The sequence below is a fragment of the Trachinotus anak genome, unplaced genomic scaffold, assembly GCF_046630095.1.
Source record: "Trachinotus anak isolate AG129_WGS33_773 ecotype Australia unplaced genomic scaffold, CSIRO_AGI_Tana_v1 ptg000018l, whole genome shotgun sequence".
In the NCBI taxonomy this organism is placed as follows: Eukaryota; Metazoa; Chordata; class Actinopteri; order Carangiformes; family Carangidae; genus Trachinotus; species Trachinotus anak.
Genome location: NW_027273869.1, coordinates 14,854,185 through 14,872,527, shown reverse-complemented (window position 1 = coordinate 14,872,527; position 18,343 = coordinate 14,854,185). Strand labels below are relative to the sequence as shown.

The 18,343-nt window shown below is 42.2% G+C and overlaps 1 long non-coding RNA gene across 1 annotated transcript; it reads left to right on the top strand.

Moving 5' to 3' along the window:
* The first annotated feature begins 12,690 nt into the window (after positions 1 to 12,690).
* Positions 12,691 to 16,369, top strand: LOC139635548 (uncharacterized). Its single transcript, XR_011694249.1, has 2 exons — positions 12,691 to 15,689; positions 16,172 to 16,369. It is a non-coding gene; the product is annotated as an uncharacterized lncRNA (long non-coding RNA).
* The last annotated feature ends 1,974 nt before the right edge of the window (positions 16,370 to 18,343 follow it).

Below are 18,343 nucleotides of genomic sequence, written 5' to 3'. Positions count from 1 at the left end.
GTGGAGCATTTAGCAGCTAATGAGCCTGATATTCCCCTCAGGAGTTGGTAAACAGGGGTAAAAGGTGAGTGAATATTCGACTTGTATTCGTCACGTAGCCAGAAATACTTAAAAGTAATGCAAATGTTGATCTGCTCAGTTAGTAAATAGGCAACAGTTTGCCATGTAAAGTGTACTGTGTACTGTAGAAATACTCTGTTACAAGAAAAGGCCCTACATTACATACAACTACAGAAGTATTAGCATCATTTAGCTTTAGATTAATTCAAACATACATGTATTAGAGTAAAAAGTACAACATATCTCTGAAATGTTGTGGAAGAATAAAGTAGCAGGAAAATGAAAAACAAGTAAAGTACATCAGTATTGTGCATAAATACTAAGTGTGCTTAGTTTTCTTCTCTACCACCTTATAATACTCATTGTTTGGTATATGCATCCCCAATAACCAGACAGGTAGTCCTGATTGTAAACAAGAAGGCCATGTGGAATTTTAGAGGAAACATTAGATTATGATAGCTCCTCCATTTCCAGAGAACTGATTTGGGTTTTATGTGTCATTTATGTTGTCATGTGTCAAGTTAGATGAGCAGCTGTCCAGCACTACCCTGACATTGACCACATTACACACTAACAATGCCGCAGTGTGACACAGGCAGCACACCCCAAGGCCACATGTGCTGTGTGAAGTCTGACTGGACGTCTTAGTTTCTCTTCAAGCACGCGTCACACATGCATGAGGTCTTTGTCTCTGTTGTTTGAAGGTTGAGCTCTGGCCCCTGGATGCGGTTTCACAGACACTTTATTGCAGATCATAATCTCTGCAATTTAGTTGTAGCTCTTTATCTTGGTCAGGTGTTAGTCAGCTAAGGATACCTTATGGTCTGTTGTTAAATTTCTCCAGCAGTGATAGTGACACAATATATCAGTGAAACCACAACTGAGGCAGAGATCTGTTGTAAACAGTCCTACTGGGGCACATAGGCTATAGCAGCAGGGATGATATTCCTCGGGCTTTGCAGTGTGGCAACACTTAAACTGTTTTCTTTGGGAGAATATCTCAAGGTTCATTAATGCTTTTTAGTCATTGTTGATGTGTGTTTACCAGTTACTAGGTGAGCACACCACTGTGATGCGTCGAGGAGAAAATGGAATTTGGCTATTTGAGAACCACTCTTAAATTTTCCCTTTTTTGTGTGGAGGGTTTCACAAGCAAATGCCTGTGTCTGACTTGAATTTTTCAAATGCAACACACAGCAAACCAGTATTCCAGCCCTCTGTCTACTTGATGATGATCACCAAAAATAATGCCAAAGAATAACCCTCATGCTGTTCATATGAAGGCAGAGAGCAGTAAGGAAGCAGTAAAGTTGAACTGTGAACTCTGTGTGTAACAGATAAAGGTTGTAATCATGGATGTATTATTATTTTATACCTTTTTAGCCATGTAAGCAGCTTGTCGCTATGGCAATGTCAGTCTGTTGTTACACCACTTGGAAATATCTCAGCAGCTATTGGATGGATTGCCATGAAGTTGTAAATTCATGGTCCCCAGAGGATGAATCCTAATGACTTCCTTTCCTCTACAGCTGTCATGGTGCCATTTTTGACTTTTAGTGAGATATCTCAACAACTTCTGGATGGACTCCTATAAAATTTACAGACGTTCATGGCTGATTATCAAATGTTACCATGCTAACTAAGATGGTGAATATCATAAACATTATACCTGCTAAACATCACTATATTAGCTACTGTCACTGTGAGCAAGTGCAGCCCCAGAGCGGCTAGAATTGCTTAGTTTCACAAAAACTCTTTGCCGCTAAACCTACATAATAACTATCATTTAAGAAAAAATACTGTATTTATATTGAAATCAAGGTAACATTAAGGAATACCAGTAGCTGTACTATAATGTGTTGCAGTTCCCACATTATTACACAGAAAGAACAATGATTTTTACCAAATTTCAGGCCTGTTTTCCAATACTTTACCCTGTAGTATTTACAAAAATAAGAATTTAATTAACTTTTCCTCTAAAATGCCCAGTTAACATTTAAGTAAAATTAGGAACCACTAAGAATTTTATTGGTACCTGATGCAACAAAAGTGTGGGCTGTATTATAAAGTGTCACTGAAATTAATATGATTAATCACAATTAATTATATTTACAATTTAATTTATTTAAACATAAGCTAAATATAGCTTAACCGTCTGCATGAATTCCTCCACATAAACACTGTGATAGCAGCCACCGCGACTTTGCTAAGCTAAAGTTGGTTAGCTTTAGCAGAAGTTTAGTTACCGTTTTTTGTCTTCATCATTTACTGCCTCCATCATTTACGTGAAATGAGAATTACCAAAACTTTAGTTCATCAAACTGGATGTTCTTGGCTTTAAAAGTATTTAGGTTTAATGGTAGCTAATGCTGTAGCTATCTCACCAGCTAGCTTTTACTCATAATTCATTACTACACAGCCTGTTACTGTGGTTTTCAGCTCTGTTTTGTACAAATTTAACCTACTGTTTCATGGAAATTATACATGGCATAATGATTTTATATGATAAAACAGACATCAAAAAGATGCAAGTCTTAATTTTGACTGAAGCGTCTGTGCTTTGGCTTGTGGGGCAGTGTTTCAGTTGTCTGTTTCATTCAGAATTTACAGGTTTCATCTTCTGGTTTTATTTTTACAGCCTGAACAGGAACTCATTTGTGTACTGTCTCTACACGGTTCCCCTTTTTCTGCTCAGAGATTGTGAATGGTGGCTGTACTTGTCTGTTAAACTTGCAGGTATACTCCCCTAAGGGATGACTCTGTTAAGGAAGATGTTTCCTCCATAATGTCAAAACTAAGACTCTTTAACAAGCTGCATCCTGATTGGCCCTCATCAGCTCTTATTCTATACAACCTAATCTAACAGCGAAATCTCATGGGTGCTTCAGGGGTGGCAGCCAGCTCTCACAGTTATCCTTTGGTTACATAATGAGGTTTGAAATAGGAAATGATTCTCTTTTGCTCTCAGGCCTGGTGACCATGGTGAAGTCTGCTTAAGTAAATAGCAAACAAGAACTGAAGGCAAATGTCTGCTGCATGACTTAGATTTTCCTCTCATATAAAAAAATTTGGTAAATCAGATAAAGGAGCACAGAACTGAAAATGTATCTGCATATTTTTCTATAAAAAGAAATCCTCCATGGTTCAAATGACCTAAGTCCACAAGTAAAATCTAACTATAGCCATCTAGGAAGGGGTGTCTAAGATCTGCTTTGATTTGTTACCTGTCACCTCCAGTTTCAAAATGGCGGCGAATTCTGGCAACTATCTCTTAGATTTAGGTGTTAACACGTACATTAGTCTGTGAATATACTGCAGCGATTTTAGAGGAATTTGTAGTATGAGTATCGTGTCGAGGAAGAAGCCTTATCTTTCCCCAGAGAGTTCATAAAATTTCCTCTCAGGAGGGAGAAGGGGAGTCTGGTCAACACAAAGTTTCCCTCTCTCCTCACGTGTTCGGTTGTCCTCCCCGAGATTCTTGGCAGGCTGGTGTAATAAATACAACATCTGCTGAGTTTTCTAGGAAAAGGGATGTCGAACAGTCAAACTGCTATAAGTGAACAGCAAAGAAATAGGGCAGCTCAAATTTGGTCTGGGTGGTTTGGACTAGAACTGAGGTTGGGGTTGATTCGCTTTCATTTTGGTTGACTCAAAATGGCAAGTGACACTGCTATTTAGCAGCTAATCACACATGTTCAATCGCAGTTATTTTTCAGGTTATTTATATTTACTATGAAGTGGACTTCCAACCGAGAGGAGTTGGCAGCAGGTTGCAGATGCTGGTTCTCACAGGAGGTGAGTGGAGGCCCCTTGGTAATTGTGGTTATCACATGTAGTATCACCTCTGTGTGACCTGATGATCCACCCTCGTCTTCATAGTTCTGTCGTTACCCTTCATTTAGCGCCTTATCTCAGCTCCTTATCATCAGACACAGGATCCAGTGAAGATCAGCCATCGTCTTAGAAGCCAGGCTGCTCAGGTTACATATGAAATGGCTTTACTGACGGGCCCAGGTAACTGTCTGTCTGTCAGTTTGAGGGCGTCCTGCCTCAAAGCGAGCTCCTGCTCTGACATGTACACAGTGTGCCTCCACACTGGTGGCCCCTCTGCCGGTCCTACCGGTGTGAACGTCTCATTATTTATGGTCTTACATGTTTTCAATGTTGGTTATGCAGTGCTTTGCATCAGCTCCAGAATCCCAGCTGCATGTCTTTCAAAAACCAAAAGCGAAAATGAACTCCTGTGACTTTCTGAGGCAAAAAACGGACCTCAACATTATCAGAAAGCGTCTTAATAAATCCTCATCTTCACATGGCATCCCTCAAATTGAAATTCTGCTTTGCTGGTCTCTGAGTTTATAGGAATGAATGGAATTGCACCTTGAGGGTAACCGCTGCCTCACCGTTCCAGCTTTCAGCAAGTGATAAGCTCACAACAACCTGTTAACTGCTGCAGACACACATTTCAGCTGTGGTTGTGTATGCATGCCAATCAATTGGTACATCAGTGCTCCAGTTAATAATTTGTACAGAAGGATAAAACTTGACGGATGTGACACTGAGAAAGCTCATAGCGAAACTGACCTAGATGCAAAAAAAAAAAAAGATGTTTCTTTCGCTTCTCCTCGGTGCACCTTGCCTTGTCTGAGAGACCTATCTGTAATATGGGCTGGGCACCTTGAGAAGTGAGCTATCCATTGTCAAACCTCTTTGACCTGCTCTCTCCTTCAGCCTCTCCTATTTCCGCACAAAGACTCTCTAATGCCAGGTAGCTGGCGCTGGCATTCCTGTTGCATTCCACCATGGGGAAGTTGCTGGGATCAGGATGAAAAATGCCTGAAACAAAGGCCTACTCTCATTCACAGGGTTTAGGGTTCTGTGGGAAAGTCCAGGCTGGACAGAGGTTGGATGGCAGAGGAATGCGAAGCAGGGCATAGCTCACACAGTCTCTATGACACAGACCCAAAGACACACTGACAAGGTGGGGGTCTTCTTACAGAGAGGGGTCAGCCCCCATGAAAGAGGATGATAGGACTCTGGATAACCGAAGTACATCCTTCATTTGTCGTATTTACAGACAGTTAGGTCGCTCATTCTGCGGACAGGATGGGCAGAGTTCTGATTGGACGTCTGCATGGAAGCCCTGGTCCATATCCCCTGATACAAATCCTGTCTGGTACTATTTGCCTTTATTTGATAATGACAGTAGAGAGAGGTGACAAAGTGGTGGTTCACAAGCCAACATTTTTGGCTTGTGGATGCTTTAAGTAAAATCTTGTGAATTACACTTGTTGCTTTCTGGCAGAGAGTTAGATGAGTTCAGCGAGCAGCCAGTTAACTTAGCTTAGTGAGCCTGGCTCTGTCCAAATGTAACAAAACTTTCTGCACCGCTGTCCTATTTCCCAAGATGTCAGATTATTCCTTTAAAGTTAAAGTGATAGTTCAGATTATTTGACATGAATCAGTGCACTCCGAGTTTGGAGAAACAGCCAAGAAGCACAGCACAGACGCTGAGCCATGTGCTGCTGTGGACTGGGCACAGAAAAAAAGCTAATATCAGTTTAAGTGTACACTTTATTTAGAATATATTTAGAATATATTTTCTGTCAAACAGCCCTTTCCTTTGAAACGACAGTTTGTGAACCACGGAAATATGTATTCCTATGCACAAGTGCACCTATGGTTAGCTCTGCCTGACTCAAACAGCTGATCTGCAGAGTAATATATTGCCCTTGTGCACAAACAGTAGTTTCAAAAGGAAAGGGCTGTTTGACAGGAAGGTAAGGCAGAGAAAATATTCGAAATGAGACGTACATTTATATCGGCTTTCTTCTGTGGGTGTTCTTTAAGTGGCTAAAACATGTTCTTGTGGATGGCCCAGTCCGTAGCTGCGCACAACTCAACTTCTGCGCCTGTGCTCCCAAACTGCTTCTCTAAACCGGCAGCGCACTGATCTGAGTCCACTGCAGCTAACACACTGACTACGGTTAAGTGTCTCACACAACCTCACGTCAAATAATCCAAACTATCACTTTAAGTTGTGTCTGTTTGTGACCTCTCATAACAAAAAGTCTGAGCAGTTGATTTTTTCCTCTCAGACTGTTTGATTTGAAGAATTACACAGCACTAAAGAAGTAAACATGCAGTATTTCACAAGAAAAAAGCTTGTTTGTCCCTTTGATCATCTGCGGACCACTCGATTGTTTTAGGGACTTTTTCAAAAGGAGAGAGAAACTACAAGAGAGGCCCGCAGCTGATGCAGCATGTACACATGGCCAATGCCTTAAACCTCTACACTTTCAGCTGAAAATATATGATGGCTTTTCTTCCCCTTAATTAATCATGAATTATTACACCAATAGTTTTTTTTTTTTTCATTTGTAAAGGTATGAAGTTCATTCCTTTACCGCCTCATGCTGAGGTTAAGTGCCTGGCCTCGTTTCACCCTCCCTCCCCTGAGCCATATCTGAACTGCGGCTTGCGAAGATTTAGAGAGGAATTTACTGTCAAAGCATTTCACTCTCCCACAACAAATACCAATAGATGTTCATGATAATGTGTCTTCAGCTATGTGAGTGTGAGTTACTTTTCAGTGATGGATGAGACTCTTGCAGGCCAGCTCTCTCATATTTTAGTGGGACAGATTTGAACATTTTCAGCCTTGTTGGTGGTATGGATCTATGGATGGCAAAGTCAGGGGGTCCATCCAGTGCTTTGGTTAAGACTGAAATAGCTCAACAATTGTTTGATATATTACTATGAAATTTTCGACACATATACATGGTGCCAGGAGGACGACTCCTAATGACTTTGGTGATCTTCGGACTTTTCCCTCTAACGCCAACACGAGGTTTAAGTTTGTGGTTTCATCTCGACAACTATTTGATTACTGTGGTACACATTCACGTCCGCCTCAGGATGGACTTTAATAACTTTATATTTAGTCCATTTCAATGGTTTGATTTCTTACTAAATAACTTCAAAACTAAAGACATTACCATTAGCCTCAATGCTAATTAGCAAATGTTAGCATGCTAACAAGCTAAACTAAGGTTGTGAACTTGCTAAACTTCATGATGTATTTAATCCTTCCTTCGCTCTCATTGTCTTATTACCTGCGCGGGGTAAAGCTGCAGTGAATCCCTGTGTACACACAGCATCAACGATGCTAACCTCAATTATTTACATTTCACAGATCACAACAACTTGCTGATGAAACTAATCAACTAAAGATCTGCTGCTGAACAGGAAGACTTCCTGAGCATTGTTAGTATGAATAGCATCAGAGAAAAGTTCTTCAACGTCCACATTTCACACATAACTTGCAGGTTGTTTAACACTGTCTGTCTCTGCACACAAATGAGTGTTGACAGTTGTTGATGGCTTTCCTCCCCAAAGCTTTTTGTACAGATACCGACTGACTTACTTTTCACATGGAGATAAAATCACAGCCGAGCACACCTAAACAGTTAAAGCTGCCATTTGTTTATACCCTGAGCTGTGGCCTGCTATCGGCTCAGGCTTTATATCATCTCCAGAGTCTATACGCAGAGTGTGGTTGGTGGGCGTTGGAGATGGAGTATGTGGGGAAATGAGAGATCTGTTGCAGCCCACAGGCCCCTTCAGATTCCCTGATGTGGCTTCAAGACTTCCTAGGAAATGCAAGACCTTGTGGGATAGCACTTAAGTAGTCCCCAGAGTTTTGCCATTGTGCATTCGGAGTGTGAATGAGTGCACGGGTCTGCGTCGTAGTGTATCTCAGTGTTTTTGTTTTTTTTTTTCCACCACTCTCAGCGTGATTGTTGAATTCTCTCCTTTGATATGTGAGGACGCAGTTGCTGACTGCAGCCTTTTGAGGAATGAGGGAGTGGCACACCAGCTATATCATCCAGGTGATTTTTCACGCTGATAACACATTTGAGGTTCTGGCTCTGAAAACTTGCTTCCAGTTCACATCTGTGAAATGTACAGGCCTTAATACACTATGGCATTCCCACTGTTTTCTCATGGGCTGTTATCAGTCTTATTCAAACAAGGTGCTCTGGCTCATGAGATAAACATTCGCTATCTCCAGTCTGTTGTGCTCCTAACAGGCTGTGATGCATTAGAGCCCACTTTAAATGATAATAAGTAAGTTAAGATGAAGAAAAATGTTAATGTTCACAGATATTCAATACTGTTTTGAATTTTTTTTTAAATTCTTTTCTGCTTTTTGTTAAGTGAGTAAGGCTGCTGAGAGGCCCAGCCCCTCTCATCTGCAGCCTGTTATGGCGGAGCGGGAGGATGACATCATATTGGTCTCGGAGCGGCGGCTGGTAATTGGCCCGCTCTCCTCCTCCAGCGGCACGGGCCAAACAGAACACACAAGTGGAGCCAGGCAATGTAAGTCAGATGCACTGGGTTTTTCCAGAGTGGCTGGTGGGGCCTCAGCGCAGATGGAGAGCCAAGAGGCCTCGAAGAGGGGTGCGCCGATCCAACTGTAAATGTCAGAAATGAATGAAGGGCCTCAACTCAAAATGAAATCTGATATAACGCGCCCCAGGCCAGCCTGTTTGATCTGCTGTACAATCCACTGCTGTAGTCGTCTGGATAACTGCGCCTATTCTCCATAATATGACATTGCAAAAGCATTTTCATGTGGAAGTTTCTGTGAGAGCCAACGTCAGTGAGCTCTCAGCCCACACAAAGTTCCATTACAGACAGCCTGAAGTGCTGCACCTCTGGGCTGCAGAGGAGCCACAGCCAGTGATTGTTTGTGATATTAAAATCGATGTGTAATTTCTCTCAGTTCTGAAGAAATTCGCATGCCTCACAATGCAGATCCATTACTAATGACAGATGATGTAAAGCTCCACAAGGCATCATTCTAAAATTCCCAGCACATGTGAATAATGGCCAGAGGATGAAACATCTGGAAATGAGATTAAACCTCTGCAGGTTCAGATGTGTGTCTTGTAGAGCGAGATCCCATCAGCGGGACAATAACATGCAAAAACAACTAATCCCTTTAGATTTTTAAGCGGCTATTTGATGTGGCAACCTGAGTAAGCCTAATTGGTTGCAGTGGATCTGTGAATGAGACCTGGTTCTACCCTGTGGCCAGTCTCACACACAACACATGGGCCCGGCAGGGATGTTGGTTACCTCCGCGCTAATAAAGCACAGTCTTTATCTTTTATAGAGGCTGCTCAGTCATGCCACCATGTTTCATGCTATGTGGTGGTTGTACAAAAATCTGAGGTGTACTGATCTCCTGATTACATAGGCGGAGGATTACATAAACCTCCCTGTTATCATCTAGAAGACCAGTTGTGAGAACATGTTTGGTTTCCAGAGCCTCTGTGTGGGAAAACATGCGTTCCTGCTGTGTCAAAATAGGGCGCAGTGCTTAGCGTGTTGGCACGTGCCCGTCTGCCTGTCTGTTGTCCATTGTTGTTTCCCCACACATCAGTGACAGATAAAAGCTGTGCACAGAAGGTCACACTGAGCTTGTAGGTGGTGTGAACATCACAGTTTCTGTAAGGGCCAAGATGCAACTCTGCGTCTGTGGGCAAAAACCACTGACTGAGCAAAAAATCAGACGAGCTGCACTGCTCTCGCTGGAAAGGTTCCTTGAATGCTTTCACTCTCAGTACTCTGTCAGGTACCGCACTGAGCTGTGAAGCTGTGCACTGCAATAACTTAGCGTAGGTGTTGTTACCATGATGAAGTAAATACAATGTGTCTTGTGGCCTGGAAGATACGATGCAGACTGCTCATGCATGCAACAAAGGTCACTCTCACCATCCTCCTCTTACTATTTATTTCTTAACGGCAGAATATTTTAAAAGATGTGTTTAAAGTCACATGAAGTGATTTTCCCTCCATCTGTTTTTATGCAAATTTTCAGTAACTCGAGCGGAAACAGTGGAGATTTGAAAAAAAAAGTTGAAGTATCACAAACAAATATTTTTCCGCTTGGCTGAGGTAGAAAAGTTGGAGTATCATCTCCAAATTAACACATGGAACAAACAGATAAACTATATTTCCATATTATCTTTCACACAGTTTTCCATTGTTTGATGTTTGGCTGCTGCTCTTTTGATAATGTCATGTTCTTCTGCAATTTTTTTAATCGCACCCAACTAACGAAAGAGAAAGAAAAAAATTTAAGCCCGGAACACACTATCTGCATTGCGTGCCTGTGTGTGTGTGTGTGTGTGGCGGCTGCGTTGCTGACCTTGCACACGTGTGTGTTCACACTGACTGCTGCATCATTTTTACTGCCAGCTCTATATTTCTACATAAAGTTTGCAGGCTACTCGAAAGTTGGATTTCTTTTCATTATTAACTAGTTTCTAATTTATTTTTTGACAGAAAATGTCACTGTCTCCACATGCAGCTGCTAAAATGTGAAAAATACATTTATATTTTTTCATGTCTGTGTCATATAAAGATGCAGCTTAGGCTTTCAGACTATAGTGAAAGGTGTCGGTGTTATATAATGTTGCTGGTATGATGTCAACATGAACAAAAACAGGTCAGCAGGTCTTATCCCTGTCTATTTTTTGCTGGGAACTGCGTGGGTCATGCAAGATGCCGAATCTCTAGATCATGCAACGCAGCCGCTAGGTGTGTGACACACATGTCACACAGGCACAGTGTGTCCACTCTAACTGATTAACATGGATCTCGAAATTAAAACAAAGATGTTCTGCAGCCGCCGCACCACGCAGCCAATGTGTTCCCGGCCTTAGAGCCACCAGCTGTTTATTTCAGTGAGCCAACTACTAACATTTGCATAACAGTAGTGGATGGAAATGTGCATTTATTTGCGTTCTCTATTGCCAATTCTAAGGAGATTTGGTTACATTTTCATGATATTCAGATGGAAACCTGATTATTAAAACAGCAGTTAGAGCATCTGTATCTTAAAGCAGCACTAATTGATTTCTGAAGCTTTAAATACAACGTGTCATTGTTGTGGTGAGCACGTTAACAAACAGTTGTTTATTTAGCTACACATCCATTTGGTCTCCATCCACCAACTCCTGGGGGCTAAATGTGATTCTTTAGCTGCTAAATTCTCAACTTTGTTCACCAGCTATAGTCGCTAACTTTGTTTTGCTGAGAATACAGCGCACAGTGGGTTCAATGAAGCTTTTTTGCTAAATAAAACACTTGCCAGCTGCAGGTTGAGACCAAATCAGAACAGTAAAACCAGAACCAAAACAAGGGGCTGAAAGTCGCTACAGCTTTCCTTCAAGCAAAGAGGGGAATTTCAGAGTTTTTTGATAATTCCACTGTGAGCGACCATGTATTTGAGCCACTGGTAAAATAAAAATGTAGATCACTGCAGAAACGGAACATGTCAGTTGGGTAAACGTTCCATAAAATCATCCATTTGACTGGCTCGATTAAAAATGGGCGTGCAATGCAGAGATGTAGAGGACTATAACTGATTTCCACCCACACCTCTCTCACCTTGTGATATAAGGAGGGGGAGGATGGGGAGAGATGACAAAATTAAGTTACTAATTAAGTAAATCTTTTTTTATTATTACATAGATTTGGCACACAATAAGAGGTAACAGGAAGACAAATGTATGTTCTATTTCACTGTGTCTTCAAAGTCTCTAAGTGTATTTTTAAACAGCCTCTCAGCCCTGGTGAGAAACTTTGGTTTTGCTGGTGTGAAACCTTTTACTATGAAAATAATGGCTTTGCCTTTCACTTCCTGTCATAAGTCATCTGAGGATAAAAAGCTTGTTTTGAATGAGCAGGTGTCTCAAACTCCACTCTAAGAGCTGATCAAAGCTTGAACTTAAGAACAAAAAGTTTCGTGGTAGCCTATCTTTCATTTTTTGTTGCTGCTGATGCACATTTCCCAGTACATCCTCTGTGTCTCTCAGCTGGTGAGCAAGCTGTCGAGGCAGAAACTGCACTGGAGGGAGGAAATGATTATAGCATAAGGGAATGTGTTATCACTTTCCCCCTCTTGTGCGTACACTCTCAACCAGTTGAATGTTATATATTTGTGTTTCTTATCTGTAAGATGAGAAAGAAGCACATTTCACAACTTGGACGAAAATGACACGTGTCCTCTGCATTTTTTAGATTTGAACGCTTCCGTATGTCATGTCAAGACGATTACTCTGGACTGGACATGTCCACTGAAATATCAAATGTCATATAGGCTGTGGTGAGGCTGCACAATGGAAAGGTCTATATCATGTTCCCCATCCATCAAATTCTGTTCTTTGGAGGAAGCAGACCCAGCTGTTGTTGGCCATTGATACTTTTGTTGTTCTTCTCTGTTGAACTATAATAGTCTGCAGTCACAAGCCTCAGCTGCTAGATCTTCACCAGCCTGTTAGTTCACTTCATATTCTGCCTGTCTGACTTCAAGATTCCTGCCTCAATCTGTCTCTCACAGCTAAGTTTGCACTTGAACCTGGCTGTCCGATTTCTAATCATCAGATTATGTGTCTAGTATGTATATATGTATATGTATAGTGCACTTAGGTAACTAAAAAAAACAGTGACCAAAACTGTGCAACAAAGATATCAACCACAAAACCTTATTTCATTTTATTTCATTTTAATTGCTATACTGCTGATATTAAGTGGAACTCTTAGATGTTTCTCGACTATGATCACAATTATCTTTGTGGGGTAGTAAACTCAGTTACTAAGTGCAGTGAAACCACATTGACTCAGTGATGAGATGAGCCTTTCATCTTATCTTTATCTTCACCATGTCACAATAATCATACAGCATTAATCCTTTTATGATTTTATCACGCCGCTGTTGTTTCTAGTTATGAGTAATATTGTGTTGTGCTGTGTCACACTGTTGTACCTTCCTTCTTCAATGAGTGCGGTCATGACATTGGCCTACAGACTAAGTACCTCCCACCCCTGTAAACCAATAAGAGACTGGTCTCTACCTGGAGGAGGTTAGTTATTTCTCTTCAAATCTTTGCCATTGTTGTTTGTCTCTGACCCGGTACATATCAAAACGTTAGTCATTTGCACCTAATCCTTAAGTCGCTAAAGTAAATCATCACGGCCCATAGATCTATCAGTTACTAAGATGTTGGAGCAACAAAATAGATTTTTCAAGTAGAGGATAGATGGGGAAAAGTGGATGAATTAGCTTTAGTTAATGCTACCTCACCAGCTAACCTCAACTAGCCAGAATGCAGCCACTGCAGTTTAGTTCATGCTGATTTTCTTATGCTTTTTACACATTTCTATGGCATAATCATTTTTATATGCTAAGGTAAAGTCAGACTCTGGTCTTGACTCAGCTTTGACATAATACGTAGCCACTGTAGTTTGGCTTTGTAGGGCATTATAGATGATGTTACAGCAGGGTGTGATTCTAAATGTAAGTTGTGATGTGGGAATTATGTCCACCGTGACTGTACTTGCACGAGCCACAGACTGAACTCGGGAAACCCTACAGAATGCAAACATATACAGTCCCCTTCACATCTGAGAACACATATCAATTTGACAGCCGTGACTGCAAAGGGTGGAGAGAGAGGAGCCGCACCTTGAAAGCCCTGGCAGCTTTTCATGTCTAGCAAACAGCCACATGTGTCAAACTTCTCCTCCCACGCAGCACATTTCACACATTCCTAAAGAATGTTTGCTTTTTTACCAGGTCAAGAGAAGGAATCCAATGCTGCATTGTGTGTCTCAGTGGCTTTGAGCAGCTTTTGGAGATCATTCTATAAGACTGTTTCATCTTGTGCAATTCGTTCTTTGCCCAGTCATCAGTTTTTCTGCTGTCCGATTGAAAGTCTTGCTTCTTCCAGTGAGTATTTATGTCTTCATGGGCTAACCATAAAGACAGCCTCCCTGTGCTTTCATTTCCTCAGTGACAGTGGGAATCCTGACCAAGGGCTTGAGCTCTGGCTGTAGCTCCAACCATAACATATGCCTCACTACTTCCTGTTATCAATGATTACATAAGGATCGGAAACAAAGACATCCTAGGTTGTTAGGGAAGCAGCTCTCTCTCAATTTCCATGAGAATGAAATAACTGCAAGTTTTATAGTGACACTGACAGTGGGAGGGGTTTGCACTATATCCATTGAATGATGTTATGTAGGATATAGTGTTGTACTATGGGAAGCTGCACAGCAGTGCTTTGAGGCATCATGCTCATAGTGACAATGCTAACATGCTGATAGTTAGATGTTTGTTATATTCATCATCTTAGTTTGGTGTTTTAGATTTGTAAATTTAACATAAAGTACAGCTGATGCTGATGGAAATGTCATAGGTTTTGCAGGTATTTGGTCATAAACCAGACTATGACAGAGCTGAATGCACTGAATGCATAAAAACTTTGACCTGTTGGTGATAATAGAGGAACAGTCAGGAGATCGCCAAAGTCACTGTAATTCTTTCCCTAGAGACGTTCAATACATGTATTAAATTTCACAGAAATTCAAAAGTTGATGAGATATTTCAGTCTGGACTCTGGACCAACCCACAGCTCTGACCAGAACATGTAGCAGCTGCGTTGCATAGTGGTAACTTACAGGGCAAGCAGGGGTCTGATGTGATGTCTTATATGCATATTTTTGTTTGCATACAGTATGTAGGTCACTACAATGAGAGTGCTGAGGATGCAAGGTGACATAGCCGGAACTTCAGCAGGACTCCCCAGGGACATGGCCTCGGTCCTGGGAAGCAGTGACCAAAGATCAACCAGAGCATCGCAGCTTCAGGCTGCAGCAGCACTGTGAACCTCCTTCTTTCCCAGTGTAGGCTGGCCTGTGGCTGACATTTGAACAACTATCAGAAAAGGGCCTGTTCCTCCCAGACTTTCGGTGGGAAGAATTGATGAGTTGATCTTCGTTGACTCTAAGCAAAGAGGAAAAAATTTTTTCTTGGGCGGTAACTATTATTAACAGGGCTGATAGACTCCTAAAGATGGCAGTCCTTGTGGGAATTTTTATTTGGATCAAATGTCATATTTGCAGCAGTGTGAAATATTTTTCTGTGTGTAGCATGTTGTATCATGATCGGCCTGATCCTCCTCTCATTGCTCAGGGGGCTCTTAGCTTGGTAACAAAGCCCTGGTATCTGGCTCTGCAAGCTTGTTATTTGATTAAGACTAATCTCCGGGTTTTGATTTCAACTGGTTTTGTCTGGGGTGGAAGTACTTTTTGCACTCTTTGTGTCTAAACCAAAGCTCAGCCTGTTAAACTGGATTTTGAACCGAAGAGGGCTGCACCCAAAGAGATGTATGAAGGGGAAAAGACATGCTGCGAAAATGCTGAGCGAACTGTTGTACAATGGCAAATTACAGGAGAAAAAATATTGTAAATACTTAGCTGGAGCCAGCGACCCGTTAGCTTAGCATAGTGACAAAACTCCAAACGGCTCTGTTAAAAAGGTAACAAAATCACCTACCAGCATCTCTAAAGGAGGTAGCTCTACGTTTTTTCTACTGCGGATTACAGCCCACATTAGCTTTAACAGCTGTTTACTTACTGTCTTACCAGCCTTTCTGATACCGAGTCAGTGTAGCTTCCACTCTGCACTGAAGCAGTAGCGCTGCTCAGAGGGCGTGTTGTAAACTCTTGTCTTTTAAACACAACAATGACTGAAGCTCTTTGCAGGACTAGTAAGTAAATAGCTGCTGTTGCGATGAGATGCTAACGTTTGCGATGTGGCAATAGCAAAACTTAAAATAGCTCATTTAAAGCTCATTAATTAACATGTTTTATCTCATTTGTTTAATCAGACCAAATTATTTTTGCACTTTGAGCTTTAAAGGTGCTAGTGGGTAGATTTGTTTTGCCTTTGTACATAACCAGGCTAGCTGTTTCCCAACATTTACAATGTTTATTCTAAGCTAAGCTAACTGTCTCCTGGCTACAGCTTCATATTGAGTGTACAAACATGAGAGTGGAATCAATCTTCTCATCTTCCCAAAATGTCAAACTATTCCTCTAACTGTGTAATTTGTAGGAATGCAGATTTCATCTTTTTTATCAGAGGACAGAGCAATTGCTGTGTTGTGTCTCATATTCTTGCACTTGAGTGAGAGATGAGATGATTTGAGTAATGTTGCTCAGTATGTGAAATCCCTTGGCATATGGTCAGAGACAGGAACGCCCTGGTGGATACAGATTCAAGTTAATGGTCTGGGCACCACACAGCAGGTTGGCCCCTCTGCTCCACTGGACGTCCACTGGAGGCCCCCCCACCCATGACAGGATCAAAGCCAGGCTGGATGTCAGGGGACGGGAGGAGAATGATGTTGTCATCCATCCTTGACAACGCCATCACCATGCTAACTCATATCATGGCATTTCCTGCAGATAGGCCTGGTATGCCTCTGTTTGTGTTTTATTTTTTTTTATATACTTGGGCTCTCTGGAATGCCAAATTGCACAATATGCAAGGGAAACGTTAGATTTCACCACCACCCAAAGTGTTTGTTTGTTTGCCTTGCCAACTGCAGTGGTAAGCTCAAAGCAGGCGAGCGACGGACCAGACAATTGTCTTGTGGTTAAAGTGAAGTGGTCGTTTCTGGACCATATCATTCTATATAGGCTTTTCTTCCTGCTTTCACACACTCTTCCATTGTCTTCTTTGCGTAATCAGATAAATGTAGTCTGTTTTGCAACGCCATGAATACTAGAATGTTTTCAATTTTAAGACAAAGTCATTACGACAAGAGTTCCGTCACAGAAACAACATTTCCCACTCCCACTTAGATCTTTTAAACTGATAGAAATTATCACTGTGTGCATCGATGTGTTTGGTCTGGCTGCAGCTCACAGCCTGTTTCTCTCTCCGCAGTACGTGAGGACCATTGTTGTGGGAGGCTCCAGCTCTCATACTGGTAACAGGTTGATTTTCATCCTTCTGTTTGAATGCATACAACGTTTTTGGGGGGAATAGGGGCATTCTGAGTCTCCCTGCTGAATTTAATCAAGTAATGAGACCAATGATGTGAATTAGGGCTGGAGCTGACTCAGCCTTACAGAGGCCTCTTTATGCCGCAGCCGAAGTCGAGGGGGCCCAGGGTTAGCATGCATCACACACAGGAAAACACCAGGCAGCTCCCAGACAGTCCAGGCCCCAGCAGCCCGACCCTGAAACCCTCCCTGCTCGCCGTTTATAAGGAGCATATCGCCTCACTAGAGCCGCTTTCAAAGAGCATTCGTGCACATTGCGAGGCCCCCCATTTCCTCCTCTCTCTCAGGAGGGAAATGTAAGTGTGCAGGAGTGGAAATGTTGCAGGGTGGAAGGGAAGTGAATGGATGAAGAAAGCAATGTTATTTGTGGAACAGTGAGGCCCATTGGTTTAAAATAAACTCACACAAAATGACTTACTGGAAACTGTTCAGTCCTCTGCTGCTGATTAATGCCTTATTTTTTAATGGGCACAGAGAGTGTTTGAGGGAAGGACAGAGAGAAAGACTAACTTTTGTTTGATCCAAGGTCATTGAGTGGCCAGCTGCAAGGCCCTCTATCTACCCCTGGGATCTGTCTTCCTATTGGACATCCTGTCCCTGATGAATTGTCACTCTTCTCATTTAAGATCACACAGAGGAAGCCGGCCGCTGCCAGGACACACCCACTTGTCTTTGTCCGACCAATCGGGTGGCTCCAGTTGTCAAGCATCCTTCGCACTCAGAAAACCACAGCTGCCACAGGAGCTCCTCCGCTGGAATTTTTGTTTGTGTCCTTCCTTCCCTAATCTCTGACCACACACACTTGTTCACTTGTGACAGGCAGCCGCTGCCTCTTGGCCGAGGCCCAGTCAACCCCCCTTGTCTTCTGCGCCACCCTGAGACATCTGTCTGTTGTGAGGCGAAAGAGCAAAAAAACTGGGGGAACCTCAGAGTGGACTGCTGGAACAGAACAAGGGGGCCCCCACTGCAGAGTTATATAACAGTCAGGCATCTAGCCGTATGCTCACATGATGAACATCACTCTCTCTTTTGCTGATGCATGCCGGGCTCTTCCATTGTCTTCCACTGTCTTCTTCGCGTAATCGTATATTACTTAACATGCGTGCTCTGTTTTTGTACAAACCGGCATTCGGGGAAGGATAGGACAGACACAGCTCTCGTCACATCCACATATCTAAGTGATTCCTTCTTGACATGGAGTTGGTTCACTGTGAAATGAGAGGATGTGATCTCACCCACTTAAAATCCAATCTATGTCGCTTGGCACTTATGACTTAATCCAGGCTTCCCCTTTGTGTTAAGTGTCCCTCCCCAACCCCCACACATAGAAAAAATTGTGTTTTGGATAGGG